Source organism: Ambystoma mexicanum, chromosome 6q (assembly GCF_040938575.1).
Source record: "Ambystoma mexicanum isolate Mex_15411 chromosome 6q, UKY_AmexF1_1, whole genome shotgun sequence".
NCBI lineage: Eukaryota > Metazoa > Chordata > Amphibia > Caudata > Ambystomatidae > Ambystoma > Ambystoma mexicanum.
In genome coordinates, this window is record NC_090937.1 from 1,067,203,246 (window position 1) to 1,067,223,189 (window position 19,944).

Sequence of the window (19,944 nt, forward strand, 5' to 3'; positions counted from 1 at the left end):
CGCCTGCTTTCTTGTGGCGGTCGTGTTTGTGCCTGTGCGCTGGTTTGAGCGTGCGCTTTTTTCCCCTATTCTATTCCATGAATACGTGTTGTAGGCGAGCGTGTGGGCGTTCCGCGCACTTGTGCCCTGTACTTTCCCCCGTGACGCCCACGTTTTGGCAAGTTGTTCCCCATTCCGAGTGTTACGCCCGTGTTCCGCCTACTTTTGTTGCGTGCGCCGCGCTATGTGCGAATTTCGCTGTGGCCTGTGCGATTTTCGCTGTGACCTGGCGCACGCTGTTAGATGGCCTGTGCGCCAACGTGCGCCGCACACTTTTTTATCACACATCCGCTGGTTTTCTCACGCACGGACTTCCATGAATCGATGTGCGCTGCTTTTCGTGCGATTTTCGCACTTGCACTGCGATTTTCGCTATTCCACTGCGATTCGCACGTTTTTGCCCACTTGCGCCGCGCTAATTATTCCATGAATCGGCCTGTTAATATGTCACTAGCAGATAATTGTCTTCCCAGGTGATGTTCCCAGCAAGCATTTGTAAGGTATGCCTGGTATCCCTGATGTATGTTTTTAATGTGTACACCTCAGGTTTTAGAAACTCTATGTATTTTGAAAGGTTCTCAGTCCCCCAAGTTATACCATTGACCATTGTTTTTATTTTTGGCTAATCTGATAGCATTCCTTTAGTATGTTTCCTATGAATTAAAGCATTGGTTTCCAGTATAATTTGTTCAACAGGCCTGCTTGATAGTTTTAGGTTACATGTTGGTGTACTTAGATATTGGATGCCTAACTTTATATAGTCACCCTTGCTATGGATTACTATATTCCAACATGTGTCTGCCCCTTCAATGATAAGATCATTGTCCCTGGAAAGTCATCCCAAGGCCCTTCATTTGTCAAGTGTAAGGTTGTTATATTTGTTTATTGTGCTTAGTTATACTATTGACGACGGTATTATATATATCCTGGACAGCTGCCCTATGAAATGTATTGATTAAATTGTCTTGTGGCAAGACTGGAAAGAACCTTGATTTTGGTTACAGTGTAGAATAGATGAGCTTCTGATGCAATACTGAGGTATTTATTGAATAAACTGTAAAGTTGGATGGTTCCACACCTGGCATTTTCAACATCCTACTGGATTTGTGTGATAATCGGTACTTTGGGACCTCTACATTCCAGCACGGGGCTTTTGTGATGAATGCATTCATTTCATTTGAGTTTCCGAATACATTTTAAACTATAAATGTGTATTTTAGTGTAGTTATTTAGTTGTGTTGGTGGAAATCAGAGTCCCTTATTGATTATGTGTATACCCAGCCTAACCAGGGCCCTGTTTGATAAATGTACCACTACTTTCTGGCTTTCCCTTTTTTTAAGTGACATCTCTTGGCTCCTTAAACCTGATGTTTTTCTCACTCTAACAATTTCTTCCATTTCCTCCACTTTTGTGTCCCTTGTAAAATGCAGACAGTGTTCATTCTTTTGTTATGGAAATCTGCCGGTTCGTGCTTGCATTACAGTACAGGGCAAAGTAGAAGTTTGCATGTATTTATACCAAAGAAATGTATAAAGAATGCCCATATAACTGATATTTTATAGTGAAAGATGAATTTTTTGGAAGTGGTGGGGGGACCCCCCATAACCAGTTTCACACCCCTAAAAACCATCCCATCCGTTTCCCAAACATATTTAACCCTTTACCCCACCCTAAATGCATTCACTATAACATTTTTCAATATAAAACATTCAATATACTGGCATTTGTAGTATTCTATTGTTATAGTTTATCATTTCATGGATTAATTATATGGTATGTAATGTTTGTTCATTCATATGTGCAGGTAGCAATAGAGATGGAACATGGAACTCAGTAGAAAGAGAGAATCTAGAATGTAGAGAGTGGAGAGAATGATGCACTGTAAAGGATCAGTTATGTTCTGCAGTTTGATATGACCTGTGGGTTTAATCCTTGTATTTAAATAAATCTTTTCAATTATCAAATCCGTGTGAGAGGATCTTTCAGTGGCGACGAGGATGGGATACACCAAGAACGACAAGCCACTGAGTAGCCGTTATGCATGACATCTTGTCCTTTAATTAAGATTATCCAGAGCAAGTAAGGAAAAGGTGTATTTGAAGAGATTGAACCAGGCTGTGCAATAAAGCACTTTTCTGACAAAGAAGCAAGGCTTGAAAAAAAGTGCTCTTTATAAAAGTAAGTCAGACGCTTTTATGCGGTTGTAACATCTTATTGGATTTAGTCAACCAATGTGATTTAAAGGCAAAAATAACGAGAGTGCGCACGAGTGTGTCAATTACGCTGATAAGCACATCAGCCGCAGCATTAAGTTTAAGCATATCAGCCACAATATTATTGTCTGCGTAGCAAAGACGATTGCAGAAAGTGAGGCATATTAACAAAGGCATGATTAATTACACTGCCAAAGCACATCAGCAGCCGCTGCAAGCTCAATTGTGTTGGCTGCAATATTATTGTTTGCACAGCAAAGGCGATCGTGAAAAGTGGGGTGCATTAACAAGAGAGTGACTCAGGGATTCATTGAACTGTTATTAACATTAATAAATGTCAAGAGTTTTAAAACATGTACACTCCATCATCAATTTGCTTTGTTTGAAGCTGCATATTCAAAGCAGCATTTCGTACCGGCACAGCGTGAGTTTCACATTCTATGCTGGTGCTTACATTGGGATAAGACAAAGTTACATGTATTGTTAGAGGAAAGGACCGAAAAACGTAACTAAAGGACCGAAAAACGTAACTAAACGTACCTCCATTTTGTTTCAATTGCCATTGTAACACCGAATATACAACAAAAGGCAATCGGATTACACAAAAACAATACAAATGAAGAAATGCATCAATGTGATGTAAATTCAAAGTGAACAACTTTATTTACATACTTGAACAATCTCTAGTGATAGGGATCCACACCACGAGGCAAAGTGCATGTTATATGAGACAATTCATGAGAACTACACTAACGTGTTATTTCAAGCAAGTGACAAGGAGACATATTGCAAGTTGTGTATACATTACAGGAAATAAAAATAAAAGGAGAATAAAAATCATACCAGAGGAAATAAACAAAACAATTATTTCCAAAGTAGAGTCATTGAAATAAACAGACAGAACATATATTCAAGTACATTAAATAATTTTAAGAAAGCCATAAGGAAAGGAACATAGCCAACCACTATGCAGGGCATACCACCTCCTGGCTATTTCTCGAATACAAAAGGTGAACCAAATATTTCATGGAAGTGATGGAAAAAGTTTTTTGATCATTATGTGCTTGCCACCCATGGACTGAATTTTTCCAATGAAAGAAAAAATGTCTGTTAACACATTGTTTGGGAAATTATGGGCAGGAACAATTTGAGAATTTGCGAACACTTTCTGAGGAAGATGCTTTGGGTCTTACAGAGTATGAAAAATGTATTAAAATATTAGCCCGACATTAGGAAAAAACAGTAAGCATTACTTTGGAAAGATATCATTTTGGCAAACACAAGCAGGAAGAGAATGAATTTGTGGAGCAATTCATTACTGTTCTATGTGGTTTGGCTACATCATGTGAGTTTGGCAACACACTTGATGAGAGGCTTCGTGATCAGTTCATGTTGGAATGCAGAGACAGCAAAATTAGGGAAGCTCTTTGGTCCAAAGGGAATCCGTCTTTGGAAGGAGTGCTCAGAGTTGCGAAGGAGGTGGAACACACCAACAGATGTGTAAAGGAACTCGAAAAGAGAACGGACGATGAGAATAAGAAGGAGCAAGTGGCACAAATACCAGAAGTATTGGCAGTACAAGGAAATGACCATGCAAGGAAGAAACGTATAGTCAAGAAGGATATATCAAATGTGAAAAAGAAACATTCTAAAGATAAGGAGAAAGGAGAGGCAAGTGACAAACGCTGATGCTACAGATGTGATAGCATGTTTCATTTAGCCAGTAGTGATAAATGTCCGGCCATAAAAGAGTTATGCAAAAGGTGCAATAGGAAAGGACACTTTACAAGCTGTTGCAGAACAAAAAAGGAAAACATAATTTGTCTGAAAGAACTATGTGAAAGTTCGAAGGTTGTACATTTGCGGTTATGACATGATATGATATGGCATTAATAGTGCGCCCATACAGTGTTTCAAGGCGCGACGAGGCAAGGGAGGGGAACAAAAGGAGGACAGACAATGATCCTACTAGACCAAGTGTCATTCGGACCAAGCAAGTGCATGGGAGGGGGCCAGGGACAGTGAAGTACATGGGAAAAGATAACAATAAGTAACAAAGTGCGGGGGTTGCCAGGTGGAAAGTGCAGGTGTGTGACAGTGGCTACTAACAAGGGTCGGACCTAGGCTTGAGATCAGAGGGTGACCAGGTGGTCAGTGCAGTTTCAGTTACAGCCAGGAGGTGAGCAGACGAGAGGAGGAGAAAAAGCAGAAGCAAAGAGAAAGGTTTTGAGGTGCTTACGGAACCGCAGATGGTTCTCCTCAAGTTGAAGGGAGGCAGGGAGGCTGTTCCAGAGGGAGGCACCAGCCAAAGAAAGATCTACAACCAACTTGTTGCTTGGAGAAGCTACTGACCCTGCGGAGTTGCAGGTGGATGAGTGGAGAGCTCGGGAAGAAAGATATTTAGGGAGTGTTAGTTGAAGGTATTGAGGCACCAGGCCCCAGAAGGCCTTGTGGACGATGCAGAGGGTTTTGAACTTAATCCGTGCAGCCACTGGGAGCCATTGCAGAGATTTCAGTCCTGGAGAGATACAATCCCTGGGCTTTAGACCAAGGACAAGTCTTGCAGTCCTGTTCTGGATGAGTTGCAGAGGGCGGAGAGTAGAAGCAGGCAGATTTAGAAAGAGGCTGTTGCAGTAGTCCAGCCTAGAGGGAACCAGAGCTCTGGAGACAGTGAGCTGCTGGGGGAAGGAGAGGAAAGGAAGAATACCTCTGAGGAGGTGCAGCTGGTAATGTGACTTCTTAGTGATGTCAGAGATGTGAGGGGAGAAGGAGAGTGTGGAGTCAGAGATGACACTGAGGTTTTATGCCTTGCAGGTGGGAGCAGGAAGAGGGCCAAGAGAGGCAGGCCAGTGAGTTGCAGGAAAGGAGGGAGTGGGTGTGACGATGAAGAGAATCTCAGTTTTACTGCTATTAAGGCAGAGGTCATTGGCAGCACATCATTCCTGGATAGCAGACCGACAGTCAGAGATAAGGGAATGAGAGGAGGAGGCCGAAAGTAGCCTTAAAAATAGCTGGGTGTCATCCGCATAGCACTGAAAGTTGGGTCAGACAGCAGCGATGCGATGGGCAAGGAGTGGTAGGTATTGGTTGAACAGCCAAGGAGAGAGGTTAGACCTCTGGGAGACACCAAAGGTAGAGAAAAATATAGCAGAGAGGAAGGACCCAAGTTGGAAATGAGAGGGTCGGTCAGAGAGGAAAGAAGTCAGCCACACCAGAGCCTGACCAGTGATACCCAGGTTATCACAGAGACGGTTGAGCAGGATGGCATGGTTGACAGTGTCAAAGGCAGAAGAGAGATCAAGCAGGATGAGGATGCAGGGGGTGTTAGCATCAAGGTTGGAGAGCAGGTTTTAGGATTTTGTATCCTGTGCCAATGAAAAAGATGAGGATGCCGACAGACAAAAACCCAATGGCTATGATACAGTTGAATAGTAAACAAGTCAACATGGTAGAATATACTTTACTGCCAAGTTTCTATTTGAAAAACATTTTTGAACAAGTATCAAGTTAAATATGATTGATATAAGACCAGTTGCGTATACAAATTGAACTAATTTGTTGGTTTTGGGCAGTAATGAAGTTTAAAAACAGATCAGCTAAAGGAAGTATGTGTCACACTAAAAGGAATGCAACCCCTGTTAAGTTGGTCTCATCAAGCCAGATTGAAGATACAATTAGATCCCAGTGCAGAGGAGTCAGTCTACGCAGTGGATCATGAAGCACAAAAGGGAACATTTGATGAACATGTAGTATTCAGGGAAGAACTGGGTGTGTTAAAGGATTTCAGCCATAAAATCAAGTTAAAGCATGATGCTTCACCTGTGGTACAGAAACTGAGGGCTGTACCGTTGAACATAAAGCCAGCTGTAAAAGAGGAACTTGAAAGATTAGTGACTGAAGGTGTGATTGAAAGGATTGAGTCATCAGAAATGGTATCACCATTGGTAATTGTGTACAAACCAAATGGAAAATTGAGGTTGTGCATAGACCTTAGATGTGTAAATAAATGTGTAATTCCTGATAGACACCCTTTACCGAATATAGCTGAAATGTTGGGTACTATTAGAGGTGCAAAAATTATGACTATGATAGATCTGAGGTCTGCATACCATTAGGTGATGTTGCATCCGATGTCAAGAGATATCACTGCATTTGTTACCAGTGAGGGATTATTTAATAGCAAAAGAATGCCTTTTGGTCTTGTTTCTGCTGCCTCTGTGTTCTAACAGGTGATGTATCAGATTTTTCATCAAATGCAGGGTATTTTATGTTTCCAGGATGATGTATTAATGTATGGTGGAACATGATGATAGGCTCCATAAGGTTTTAAATATATTTAAGAATGCAGGACTCACACTGAGTTAAGATAAGTGTAAGTTCAATAGGTCTACCATACAGTATTTAGGCCATGAGATATCAGATAAAGGCATAAAACCTAAGGAGGATTTAGTCAAAAACATTTTGAATTGTGCTATCGCAGATAACAAGGAAAAGTGTATTTCATTTTTAGGGATCGCTGATTTCTACGCAAAGTTTATTCCCGACCTAGCGAGTAGGAAATTGGGGAAAAAGAATGTAAGGTTCGATTGGGATGATGTGTGTGAAGAGGAGTTCATCACAATTAAGCATGATTTGAATGCTGCACCCACACTCAAATCTTTCAATCCAAACATCACTAGAAATATTACCACAGATGTCATCAACCATGGTTTGGGGGCAGTTTTATTGAAAGAGGAATGTGGAATTGAATATCCCATTGCTTTTGCTTCAAGAGTATTAAAATAAGCTGAGACCAACTCAACCATTGAGAAAGAGTTACTAGCTGTCAAATGTGAGTTCCTTATTCACATATTCCAATATCTGAATGTCCATTTATGTATTTTATGTACAACTTGTCCGTGCCTTCATACCTACGGCTCTATTGCGTGCATTACAAATGCAATGTAATGTAAATGGGCTGTTGAGAATTTCAGGTCATTTATTTGGGAAACAAGGTTTGTTGTGAGGTCTGATCACAAACCGCTTAAGGAGATACTTACCACTAAACGATTAGGTAAAACTTCAACAAGGATTAGGAAATGGGTAGCAAATCTATAAGAGTTTAATTTTGATGTGGAATTCATTGAGGGGGTTAAGAATAAATCCGCTGACTGTTCATCAAGGTTGTTCAATATAGTTGAAAATGTAGATGATGACGAGAGTGGTGAGGAAGAACACATTTTGAGTATACAGCAGGATATAGTATCTGAGAATGAATGGCTGCAAGCTATGGATGTGGATGGAATTCTCGAAAAGGGGAGAGAGTTACTCAGTAGTGGTGTAAAGAGTAGTGAGATCGAAAAGGGAGTTTTTCCAGTTGCTGTGAGACACGTTTTCAATGAGCTACATTTGCATAAGGGTTTGATTTTGAGGAGTGGAAAACTTTATCCGCCTTTTGGGGTGAGAAAAAATGCACTACAGATAGCTCATGAGGGCCATGAAGGGATGACCAAAACAAAGCAATGGGTTAGGCATGATTTTTGGTGGCCTGCTGTTGATGTGGAGGTAGAAAGTCTCATTCGTGATTGTTGTAGTTGTGAAGATTCGGCTAAAGGATATGTGGCAAGGCAAATACCTATGACCATAACTTCAATTCCCACCATACCTTGGGGCCAAGTAGGTTTGGATAATGTAGGTCCAAAAGAAGTCAAGGTGCTTTGAAATATTGCTAGGTACTTATATCTAGGTAGGTAGAAGTTGAGTGGGTGCAAAACATTTGTTCGAAGGATGTTATTGTGTTCTTAGATAAAAATCTTAAACATCAAGGTTATCCAACCATGATAATCACTGACAATCGTGTGCAATTGGTTTCACAAGAAATGAGATTGTTTCTGAAGGAAATTGGGGTTGAGCATAGGACAAGCTCTATTTATCATCCACAGACTAACGGAATAGTGGAGAGGTTCAATAAGGCAATTAAACCCTGTATCAGGTGTGTGTTGGCTAATAACACTGATTGGAAGGAAGCAGTTGAAGATACCATTACTGCTCATAGATCCACACCACCTTCCACTACTGTAGTTTCCCCATTTGAAATACTAAGGGTTAGGAAACCCAATACATGGGTATGTCCTGCGTGGTTGGGCAGGGCCTGAGTCAAGAATATTGATTCTGAAGGAATGAGCAAAAAGGGGTTACAGAGTCAAAAGTATAATAAACAGATGTTTGATGTGGGGAATGTGGTTAGAGAGACTCAAATCAAGGTAGGCGATCATACCCATAACATAGGTGAAAATTAGATGTAAAGAAACTAAATTGTTCATTCACAGAAATATTTTAATTATTCCAACACAAAGTAGAACTTATGAAAAGGTTAAAACAGATTTTCAGCTCAAATAAGGTCTCAGCTGGAGTAACCCTAACCTCAGATTGTCTAGGTTCAGAAGTGTCAGGAATATATACTGAATGTTGGAATAAAGCACAGACACTTATCATTTATTTCATAAGGTAAAATAACCTCAATGGTATATGGTGGATTACTCAATTTTGGAGCAGATGTTAATATTTTAGACCCTAGATACAAGGAACCAAAATATAGGTTCATGCGGGGGCTTAAATGAAAGGTCAATTGCATACGCAGAGCCTCACAGGAGTATTTGCCAGTGAAGTTGATCATTAAGACCCTATACATGTTCTAAGAGAATACATCCCAAACTTTTTTCTTAGGGCAATATTATCATTTAATGACCCTCCACATGAGTCAGGTAACACCTTTTCTATTATCCACCATTTAATGTCATCCTGGTTATGACCGTGTTCCAAAATATCTGACTCCATTGGTGTAGTGGCAACACAGTTCCTAATTTTAGAATGTCCAGTTCATGCGTTCTGGATGACTACCCCTATATAACACCCCTCTCTTGGAATCCCCCTGACCCCACTGAGCCAAGAAGTAGTTCTGTTTTGCAAGTTAAAAGGTTTATTTGAGAATTTAAACAATATATATATATATATATATATATATATATATATATATATATATATATATATATATATATATATATATATATATATCACACTTTATAATAAATTAATAATTGAAGATCACACTTAATCTGATATGATAAAGATTAACAACGGAGAATCTGGCACTAGCCCACTTCTTTATAATCACTAAGGAGTTGACATGAAATGGATAAGGTAGCACACTGGTAAATAGGGACAGAAGAATAATATGGTAGAGAATGCTTTATAGGGTTCAAGGAAATGCAAGGTTGAATGAATGAAATGCAGTATAGAAGATAAACTGATATGGTTTCACAAAAGACAAGGTAATCACTTTCCCTTTGTGGCAATTCACCCCCCCTATACAATGTAAGGAGATGGAAGGAAGAGCACACGGTTCAGGTATACAATCACAATGTTATACAGAGTTCCAGTTTCCCAGCAAGCTTAGAGGAGAATAGATATGAGTTTTACACAGGCTCAAAATGCTTTTAAATGTGATAGCAATATATTGGAAAATGTGCTAAAATGATTTTAATTCCCTCTGGAGGTTCAGGTTGAGGATTAGTTGGTTTAAATAAGTTCAGGCTTACTTTAGCAATGTTCTAGGAATGATTGGCAGGTTAAACAAATTTTTGGCAAATGAAAGCAAGGAAGCTGCTGTTTTCACACGTGGAGAAATTTGCAAATCGTGGTCAAATTCGCGAGTGCGTATTTCGCGATTGCGGCAAAAGTATAGGGTAAAGGAATGCGGTTCTAGGTTCGTTGAAAAGCCAAGATTCCCAGCTTTCAGAGGAAAGTTACTGCAAGTCTCTAAGACAAACGGTCAAGGAGATATGAGCGATATGGTAAAGGTCGTTTTTCAGATTTGAAATTTTAAAAGTTCAAAGTGACAAGTTACAGCTAGCAACTAGAAATGACAGGTGACAGCTTTGCAAATGACAGGTGACAGTTAGGAGACAGTTCTGGTTAGATTAAAATAGATTGAATTATATTATAACTAAGAGATTGATTCTGCACAGTTCTGCTAGGTACTCACAATAAATTAAGAAATAGAATGGGCCTCGCCACGGATCTGGTCAGGTTTTCTTCACTCGCCACGGACGGTCTCTGCGCACAGCGGTCTGGGTCAGCTCTCTGGTTCTGCGAACAGCGGTCTGGGTCAGCTCTGCTCTGCCTCTGGTTCTGGATACTGCTCTGCTTTCTCTGGGTACAGCACTGCTTCTGGATCTTTCTGCACAGCTTTCTCTGGACCCAGCGCTGATCTGCACGGCTCCTGGATGCTGCTATCGCTGTTAGGTTTGCTGGATGCTGAGGCCCACTGAGAAGAGTTCTCAGTTTGTGGGTTAGGCCCTTGCTTTGAGTTCTGAATCAAGTTCTTTGGAGTTTTAAAGTCTAAGTGTTGAATCTAGCATCTTCTGGATGTTGTGTGGTCCGGCAGAGCGCGTTGCAGCAAATGGAATTGAATGTCCCTATCTGTCCTGACTGTCTGCTTTTATGTGTTTTGAAAGTGGGTGTGTGTGCAGCATCACTAGCCAGCCCCTCTTTCAACTTGTCATTGGCCCAATTCTCCCCTCTCCCATGATTGGGGAAGGAACTGTGAGTCAGAGTGATGCTGTAGGTTTTATGGGTCAGAGGATCCTCCCCTGGCCAGTTTGCCCACAAATCTATATTTGATTCAAAATGCACATTTCTCAAATACATAGTGGTTTGTCATTGCATGTACATATTACCTATCACATGAGGTAGTCTCTGTCCCAAATCTGCTCTTCCTAGGAGCTTGGGTTCAAAAATGGCAACATATTTCACTTTTTGGTTGGTTACGAATATTGGATTTTTCGCCGCATTTACACAGATGTGCCCATGGTGTGTGGGCATTATATTAGGTGGTGGAGTGTCAGATTTTTAACATGCATACATTTTAAGTAATACCCTCTTAACTGCTAGCTTGCCCCCAGATCATACCACCGGTTGTAATAACCTCTTAAAATGTGGGCAGAAAAATCACAAGAATTATGGTATCATTTAAATAATTTTCACAAGTCCGCTCTATGAATGATCCATCTTTTTAGAGTTATGTTCTGGCCCCAAAGGGGTGTGGTTTCCCCCCAGCACAAGGTTGAATTTCTGGTTTGTCCAGTTCTGCCAAGCCAGCTTGCTCTCACAGGCAGTGCTCCTCCCCTTTCCTTCCAGGAGGAAGCCACATTTACGACTCCCACCAATAAAACATTTGCCTGAGTCAGGACAGGGCTTTGTTCAATTTCCTGCAGAGCTCAGGTAATTCAATCAGAGAAGTGTCATATCCCTTTTGGTGGGAACAGCAAAAGGCAGCTAGGCCTGGGAACACAGCTGTTGTGCAAGTCTCAACTCCTGTCGGGGGTAGCTGGTGGGCAGAATTCAGTTCCTTAAGCCAGGCCCCAGCTAATGTCACTTTTAGTTACCCAGTTTTCTGCATTCAAATAAAACTAACCATTTTTACATATGCAGCTAGAATGCTGATTCTAAGTTTAAAACTATGACATTTAAACAATTGAAACCTATGTGACACTCAAAAGTAGGTCACTCATTTCTTTTAAACATTTAGATTTTTAGTGTCTTTCAGTCCAAATTTACTTAAACTGCTGAAATCCACAGCTCAGCCAGTCTTGTTATAAACCTTCAAGTCACTTCAGAATATAACTTACATTGGATCCACCTCTCAGTAAGTCTTTCTTTGGCCTGCTTTGGGTTCATTTATTCAGTTTTACACAAAGGTCTGGTGGTTTTAAAACGCCGGCTTTCTGATAGTGGTGAGTACTGGTAATGCAACCATTTTTGGGATTTAAGAAAATGAATTCCCCACAGTCCTAGGTTGCTTTTGGCAATCAGCATTGCCACTCCCAATGGTTTCAGGCTACTGTGTGGTTAGTCCAATGGTGGTTTTAGGCAGTGCCCTTCTGTGCCCATAACATCGGCAAAAATGGGTGGCAGCCTATTCTTCATGCCTTTCCCTGGGCATTTTCTGGGAAGCTCTGACCATCATGATGTTTTCAATGCCAGTACTGCACAGTTTTTGAGGTAGGGCTCAGATGCATGGGTAAAAACATCCCACAATGCCATACCTTAGTTCCTATTGTAAAATCAGTAAGACAAATCCTGAGCATGCAAGTCATGTAATTACCACATGCTGGATGTCGTTTGAGATGAGTTAAGCCCAAATAGCTCCTCAAATTAAGTGGAACCAATTTGTCCCTTCTTAACGAGCATACCAGTGACTGTTGCAATGTTTTTCCTCTTTTAAAGGGAAACAAAGGTCTCAAAAATGATGAATCATATTTTGAGAATATGCCAATTCCGTAAAAACATATTTCTTATGCTTACTGTATGGGCAAAATGTTGGAACACATACAAGGTGATTCTTCTTCAATTTTGGTCTGGATTCTAAAAGGCTTTTGCGCTGGTAAAAGCATGCACGCTTAAGAGATCTTTTAAAAAGCGTGCAAGGATAAACTCGCACTGTTAATCTTTTGGTAATTATTTCAGCCCGAATTTAGAAATCCGTCAGTGTGGTACAATTCCTTCCAGCTCTAGGATATTGAATAATATGAACAGTTCTGCATAGACTCACTGAAGGTTGACTTTGCAAAATCGTATTTTTATCTGTTGTTTTGTGATAAAGTGTGACATTTTGCCATCTGTCTCTGTAAACAAATATTGGAGTCAATCCATATATGTTGCGTTTCAAAATTATCTACAAACAGGTTAGCCAAACTGGGAAAAAAAGCTGCTCCCATTAATGTACATTTAATTTGCTTATAATGTTGTCCATTTAACACAATAAAAATTCTCTTGAAGCGCGATGGTAGCTACATCTAATAGAAACCATGTAGGGACTGTGTGTGTATCTGCTCTGGAATCAAGAGCATGTTGCATAACACATAATGCTTCTGCTTGTGTTATGTTCATGTATAATGATTATATATCTGGTTTAACCAACCAGTCATGGTCTGTGCTGCAACTAAATTAATCATGTGTTTTGAATTTTTAAATACGAGATCCCAACACTTGGCAAGGATTTAATAAAATCATCTATATATTTTGCTGTTGGTTCTAAAATAGAGCAGCATGCAGAAACTATAGTTCTCCCTGGGGAATCTATGAGGCATTTGTGGACTTTGGGTAGAAGATAAAAGACTGGAACCAGAGTATTAGTAGGATTAAGAAAAGTACTGAATATTTGTAGTGGGATCACTAGATAGAGGCATGCAGTGTTGAATAGTAGAAAGTTGTCTCATTGCTTCATTGTCATATTGGAAATATCTTGACCCACAATGCCACATACTTTGTCACTCGGTTTGATTATAATGGACAGATTTTACTTGATGTGTCTTAGTATCAAGCATTTTGTTGAGTTCTTTGGTTATTACAAATTCAAAAGGGGAGAATTTCCTTAGCCATATCTTTTGTCGGGGGGGGGGTAAAAATTAAGATTTGACTTGGAAATTATTAACAGATGGATCACTTTCCCCCAAATCTGTGTCTGCAAACAGAATTTTCAAGCATATTTTTGTCCAAAATAGACAGATATCAGTTTCTGTTTCTAGGTTAGCAGAAATTTGACTCCGGACAAATGAAATTCCTTTATTTAACAAAGATAAGCCTGAGGAGGATACCTCTATGTTAGACAGAGATTAAAAATAGATGGTTGTGATGTAACATCTTCTACCTGTTATATGCTCTCCTCCAAGTGTGGTACTCTTCTTGTGGTTCCTGATATTGGTTGTGATACATGTGTGGGAGGACCCCTTGACCTTCCTCTTTCTAAAAAAGGCCTAGAATCAGTAGTGTCACTGTAATTATCAAAGGGTGATGTAGAAGGGTTATTCAATTCTGTATCTGAATTCAATGAGGAAGTTTCAGAAAAAGTTACTTCCTATTTCTTGTATTGGTCACCCCACCCTTACTTGGAATAAAAGTTATACCACCTTGGTGTTGGGAGATAATGTTCAGCTAGATATAGATAAACCATTACCCTGCACTAGGTAGTTAGATCTCTGAATTTTTCAATTTTGTTTGTTTGTAGAAAAAGGTTTTAAAATCATCAATCTGTTAATTGATCATAACTAATTTGGCATTTACATTTATTGGTTGTCCAACCATACCCATGTATTAAAATCATTAGGCTTTTATATTATTAAAAGGATCACAAACTGCAAACTTCCATTGACTTTGCTGGCCTAACCCTTTTATTTCCCTGAACTATTTTAAAGTGTATTACAAGCTCTACATCTTTTGAATATTTACAGCAGAAATTGTGTTCTTTTTGGCGCCACCCAGGGTTCTCTTGATCCATTAAAATCCTCTTTTCATGCTGCACCCTAGTGTAGTGGAAAAGTGAACATTTTATAACATTTCACATACCCTGGGCAATTTCCACTGGCTCCCTTGGCAAGCCAGATATGTGTTACACTAGGCTGCCTCGATTATAAAGCTAATATACTGAATCACCACCTTATATGAGCCAAAATGTTCAGGTGACAGGAGGTTTTCACTCTACCAGAAGTAAGAAAACCTTGTGTTTGAACATCTAAGAGCTAAATAAATAGTACATACAAACAAGCATGGTCTATTTCCATTTGCCACTTTCAGAACACCCTGTCCCCTTATTTATGAATAGCCTATTCTCCGTTGACTTTTAGGAAACAAGTAAAAGCATTTGTGTTCCCTATCTAAAACATTTTTTAAACTATCGCTAAATAACGTTTCAGTGATCTATACTTACACAGCAAGCCACACAACCCACCATTCATCACACAAGAAGCAATTACTTATGTGTGTATGGCATTAATTAACAGTAGCACATGCTGCTTCTTTATTTGACTTCATTGAAGATCAACATTTTGATTGTTTATATAACACTGAAACATGGTTTAACAATAGTTCTCCTTAAATCTTTCATAATTTAGAGCCATATAACTACCGAATTAAATACCTTAAATCGATCCACTCAAAAAGGAGATGGAATTGCTATTATCTATAAATCCTGGTGGAATTTGTCGAATTGTGAACAAATAGCCGGGGATAGGACCGCTAAAGTTGGACTTACAAATATTGTTCTTTCACATAATCTATCATTTAAAATGGTTGTATATTATTAGCCGCCTGGATCCGCCAACAACTTTTAAGAACATTTTAAATATTTTTCTTGCAACTACAGCACTACAGTACCTGTAGCAGATGAATTTAATATTTGGTTGGAAACATCAAATAGCATTGCAACATCGAAACTGACAGACATAATGCTGAATCATGGCCTAACATCTTTGACTAATTTCCCCTCACATAAGGTGGATCATTGCCTTGAGATATTGGCAGTGAGAGGAACTGGGTTTATCATATTGGAAACCATACCGGTATCCTGGTCTGATCACTTTGTAAGAACATGCTCATTAAATAAAACCAAGTCCAATATAGAATAAAATATTTGACACAGGTTTTTGGTATTGATCCAAGAAAGATTTAGATAAAATCTCTGGGGATAAAATCACCTCTGCATTTCAATTAACAATCAGATGATTTACCAGGTGCAGGGTCTTTTGCATCCACTTTTAAGAAACTGGAAGGAATGTGCAAGAATATTGCTCTGCTGAATTTAAAACATCCTAAGAAAACAATTAATGCTTGATTTACACCTGATTACAAGAATCTACAAAAGGAAAATAGACAAAAAGAGAAAAAGTGGAGGAAACATAGAAACACTCAATACAAAAAATTAGTTATTTTGCCTTGAAGAATTATAAGGAAGCTATTTTTCTGCCGTAATCTACTTTCCTGTCTACAGACTAATATTGCATCAGCTTTAAATAGATCTTGTAGAACTTTTTCTTACAATAAATAACTTTCTCAATCTCAGCATTCATCTTTAGCTCCCTCTGATACCCTGGCTAGTGGTTTCAATATCTTTTTTAAACGAAGCATAGAGAAAATTCAACAATATATTGATTGAAATCTACCAAAATAAATGTGAAACTTGTAGAAACTGTATCTGTAGCTTTTCCCTTTGAATTTTCTGACAATACTCCACATATTGTACTTCAGCTCTTTCTTAAACCCACGAGAGATACCTTTGATGGAATTTATGCCTATGTTGCCTGGAACGGTTCCTCACATCTGGTAGATTATTCGATATCCTTCGTCAATTTTTCCCTTAACAAGGGGAAATTTTGCAGAACTATCGCCCAGTTGCAGGGATTTGTTGGCTGGATATGATAGTGGAAAAGGTTGTGTCCTCCCAGCTACAGTCACATATAGACTAGTAACAAATTCTAGATGAATTTCAATCCAGGTTTTGCCCATTAAAGGTTTTGCCATGTAAAGGTTTTGCCCATTACATGGAACTGAGACCGCACTGCTTGCGGTATGGGACGATGTGTTGATAAACGCTGATGATAGGGTACTGGCAATGTTGATCATGTTGGACCTCTGTACAGCATTAGACAGAGTGGATTTTTTTACCTTGATCTCGAGACTTTCTAACATGGCAGGAGTGTCTTTGTGGAGTTCCACATGGCTATTCATTGTCTCATATTCTTTGTAATATCTTCATTAAACCCTTGATGGAAATCCTCTATAAATTGAACTCGTCATTTCATTCTTATGCTGATGATACCCAGTTATACGTGCGGATCGAGGATACTAAAATATTGCACAGTGTACTGAGGAAATTGCACTATGGACAACCCTGAATAGATTGCAACTTAATCCTAAAAAACAGAGCCAAGCTGGTCATTACAGCTCAGATCAGACTGCCAGTGGCATCCAAGATTCTTTATCCTATTGGCATAGATCAATGGCAAGCCAAACAAATTGGGAGGTGGAAGGATTGCAGCAGGATTGTACATCTTGGTCCTACTGTAAGGTTGGCCCAAAACCAATTAGTCAAAAATCAATCCCATGAGCCAATGCAAGTGCATGAACAGCAAGATAAAGGAAAGTGTATTAGATGCAGCATCGGCCAAGAACATCGAAAATCATTTGTGTCATCATTAAATAGCAGTTTTAGGAGTGAGTGACATCATTGGATAAGCAATGTTTAAAGATACATGTTACTCTGTGATAGGACAGTGATTGCTGTCCTCTATAGAAATCTATACAATACCTTGCCCTATTGGCCTATCATATTCCTCGTGACCCATCTAACTACTTCCTCTTTATAGTGACCTAATCCTTAGGTTGTCCAGCTTCTCCATTCCTAATTGGTTGATGTAAATTATAACATTTTGCAACATACAAATCAGTTTTTCATTGGCTATCCCACCTCGAGTGTTTCATGGCAGGTTTCTTCCCTCTTAATTTGACCGGTCAGATGAACCATCTGACCGTTCTCAGCCTTGTGGCTGTACAAATGACAGCTAGTAGTGCGACTTCAATTTGGAAACATGTTTCACCTTTTTGGTAAATATCCTTCCTTTCCCATGATGGAACTGCATGAATTCATGTAACCCATTTCTTGGCCCTTTGCTCTAAGACCATGTGCAAATCTCGAATGTTCATTTAAGTGTGGGTATGTGTGGATTTGCTCTGGTTCTTATGAATATATTTGTTTTAGAGAGGTAGCAACTATTTAATATACCCCTCACCCTTCCATAAACCTAAATTGATCAAGTGTGTCCTTGCTTCTGTGATCATGAATCCTTGTTTCTAACATTCTTATTAAAAGTGCTTGTGTTTCTTGGTGCTTGTAGCTTCGGTCCAAGTGGACATTTTCCGACAGGGGGCAATGGGGGTGATTACGAGTTAGGAGGTAGCCATGCAACTATTAGTGGCATGGCTACCCCCTTACCGGGTACCGGGTCATTCCAACCTTGGAGGGCCCGGTAATTCCTCATTGAAGGGACCCGGACCCGGTACATCCCCATTTCCATTCAAGCCCCCATAGGTCTCAATAGGGATGGGGAGCATGCTAATAACGGGCCCTTTGTTAGCATGCTGGGCCGCTCGCAGGACCTGCTAAGGTCGCCTGGTAAAACCAGGCAGCCTTAGCGTGTCCCACGAGCTGACCTTGTAATAGGGCGGTAAGGGGTTAACGGCTCCAGCACCTTTACCGGTGCCATTAACCCCTTACCGCCCTCCTCGTAATGAGGCCCAATGTATTTCTTCTGCCCGATAAACTTTGACTGCTGCACATTACTTTGTTCTCACCAATCTGTGACCTTCATCTTGCTAATTTTTAAATGATATGTAAGAACATTATTTGTTATGCGTTTCACTGGTTTAGGACTTGGGATCCTGCTGCTCCATCTGCTTCTACCCAATCCATATGCAGCTTTTTGCATCTTCGTTCCAGAGTTCTGACCTTGTCTCTTGAAGCATCAGAGACAAATGGGAATGAAACGTATCTTACCACCAGAAATGCAAATGTTTCTCTGCTGCCTATTCTAACTGCTGTGAAAGGCTGCTTTTCAAAATGCATTTTATTTTAGAATGGCATGAACTCCAGCTGCTACGTGCTGGCTTGTTAATATGAATTTCTATATGTTTGCTACTATTTTCTTTGAATGTTGACTATCTTACATCTATGAGAACATTTTCATCTATAGGAAGTGTGCCATGTGTCTCCTTCCTTTACTTGTAAGTCTATCCTATTCCCAATGCACTACTGCACACTAATAACCTCATATATTACTCTACAAGCTTTTGAACTCCCAATATGGTTTCTAATCTTTATTTATTCATTGACTGCTGTGAAGGCATCATGAAGAAAGACACAGACAACAGAGTTAACGTTCAAAGAAAAGATATTTATTATCTTATATGTCAGGATTCTTGAAGACCTAACTTATCTATACTAAGGTGGGTTCTCCCTACCTTAACGAAACTAAGGAAAGTCTGAGTCAAAGAGTTGAATTTAAAAGTCTATCTGTGTCCAAAACCTACTTTTGGCCTCACAACTAAAGCTACACAATTTGTAGGCAGGTCAATAATGAAAGTAATGGTGATCAACATAAGGTTCTGAGCTTCGTCCAGCTCTTAACTTCTTCTCCAGCTTCCCCCTTCACTGAGTCCCAACCAACAAAGGTTCAAAAGCAAAAGAGACTTCAGACCTCATTCTCAAGACAGGGTTCACAATTCCTTGAGTCAATGGACAGGGTTCATAATTCCTTAAGACTCAGGGGGCCCTTCCGCAAGACTTTAGGTCAACTACCCCTAAATCTTATCTATTATGTCCATTTTCATGTCCAGACTGGATTATGCAAACTCCATGTACCTGGGTGCACCGGCCTACCAACTCAACAAATGCCAAAGAGTCCAAACAGCAGGGTCCAGACTCCTTCTTGCACTGGGATGAAGGGACAACATCTTGCCTGCTCTAGGCCTGAGAAACATTCAAGAGAAAATTATCCCCTACTGCCCAACACGCACTAATCGGTGAAGCACGGTCCTCCTACTAGTAATTCCAGCCTCCATTTCAGCCAGGAATGGAAGGTCGGCCTACTCTGCCTTGGCGCCAACACTGTGGAATTCACTACCCCCCACATTCACCACATCCAGGATTACATGGCCTTCCAAAAAGAATTACAAACTTGCCATTTCCCTAATCCGTGAAAGGGACCACCACAAGCCACCAATCGCTACACCAATAGCCAGATTCAAATAGCACTGCATTGTCATGGAAAGCAGCAACAATCGGGCCACTGAAGCCTGATAATAAGACATTGCCTCGGAAAC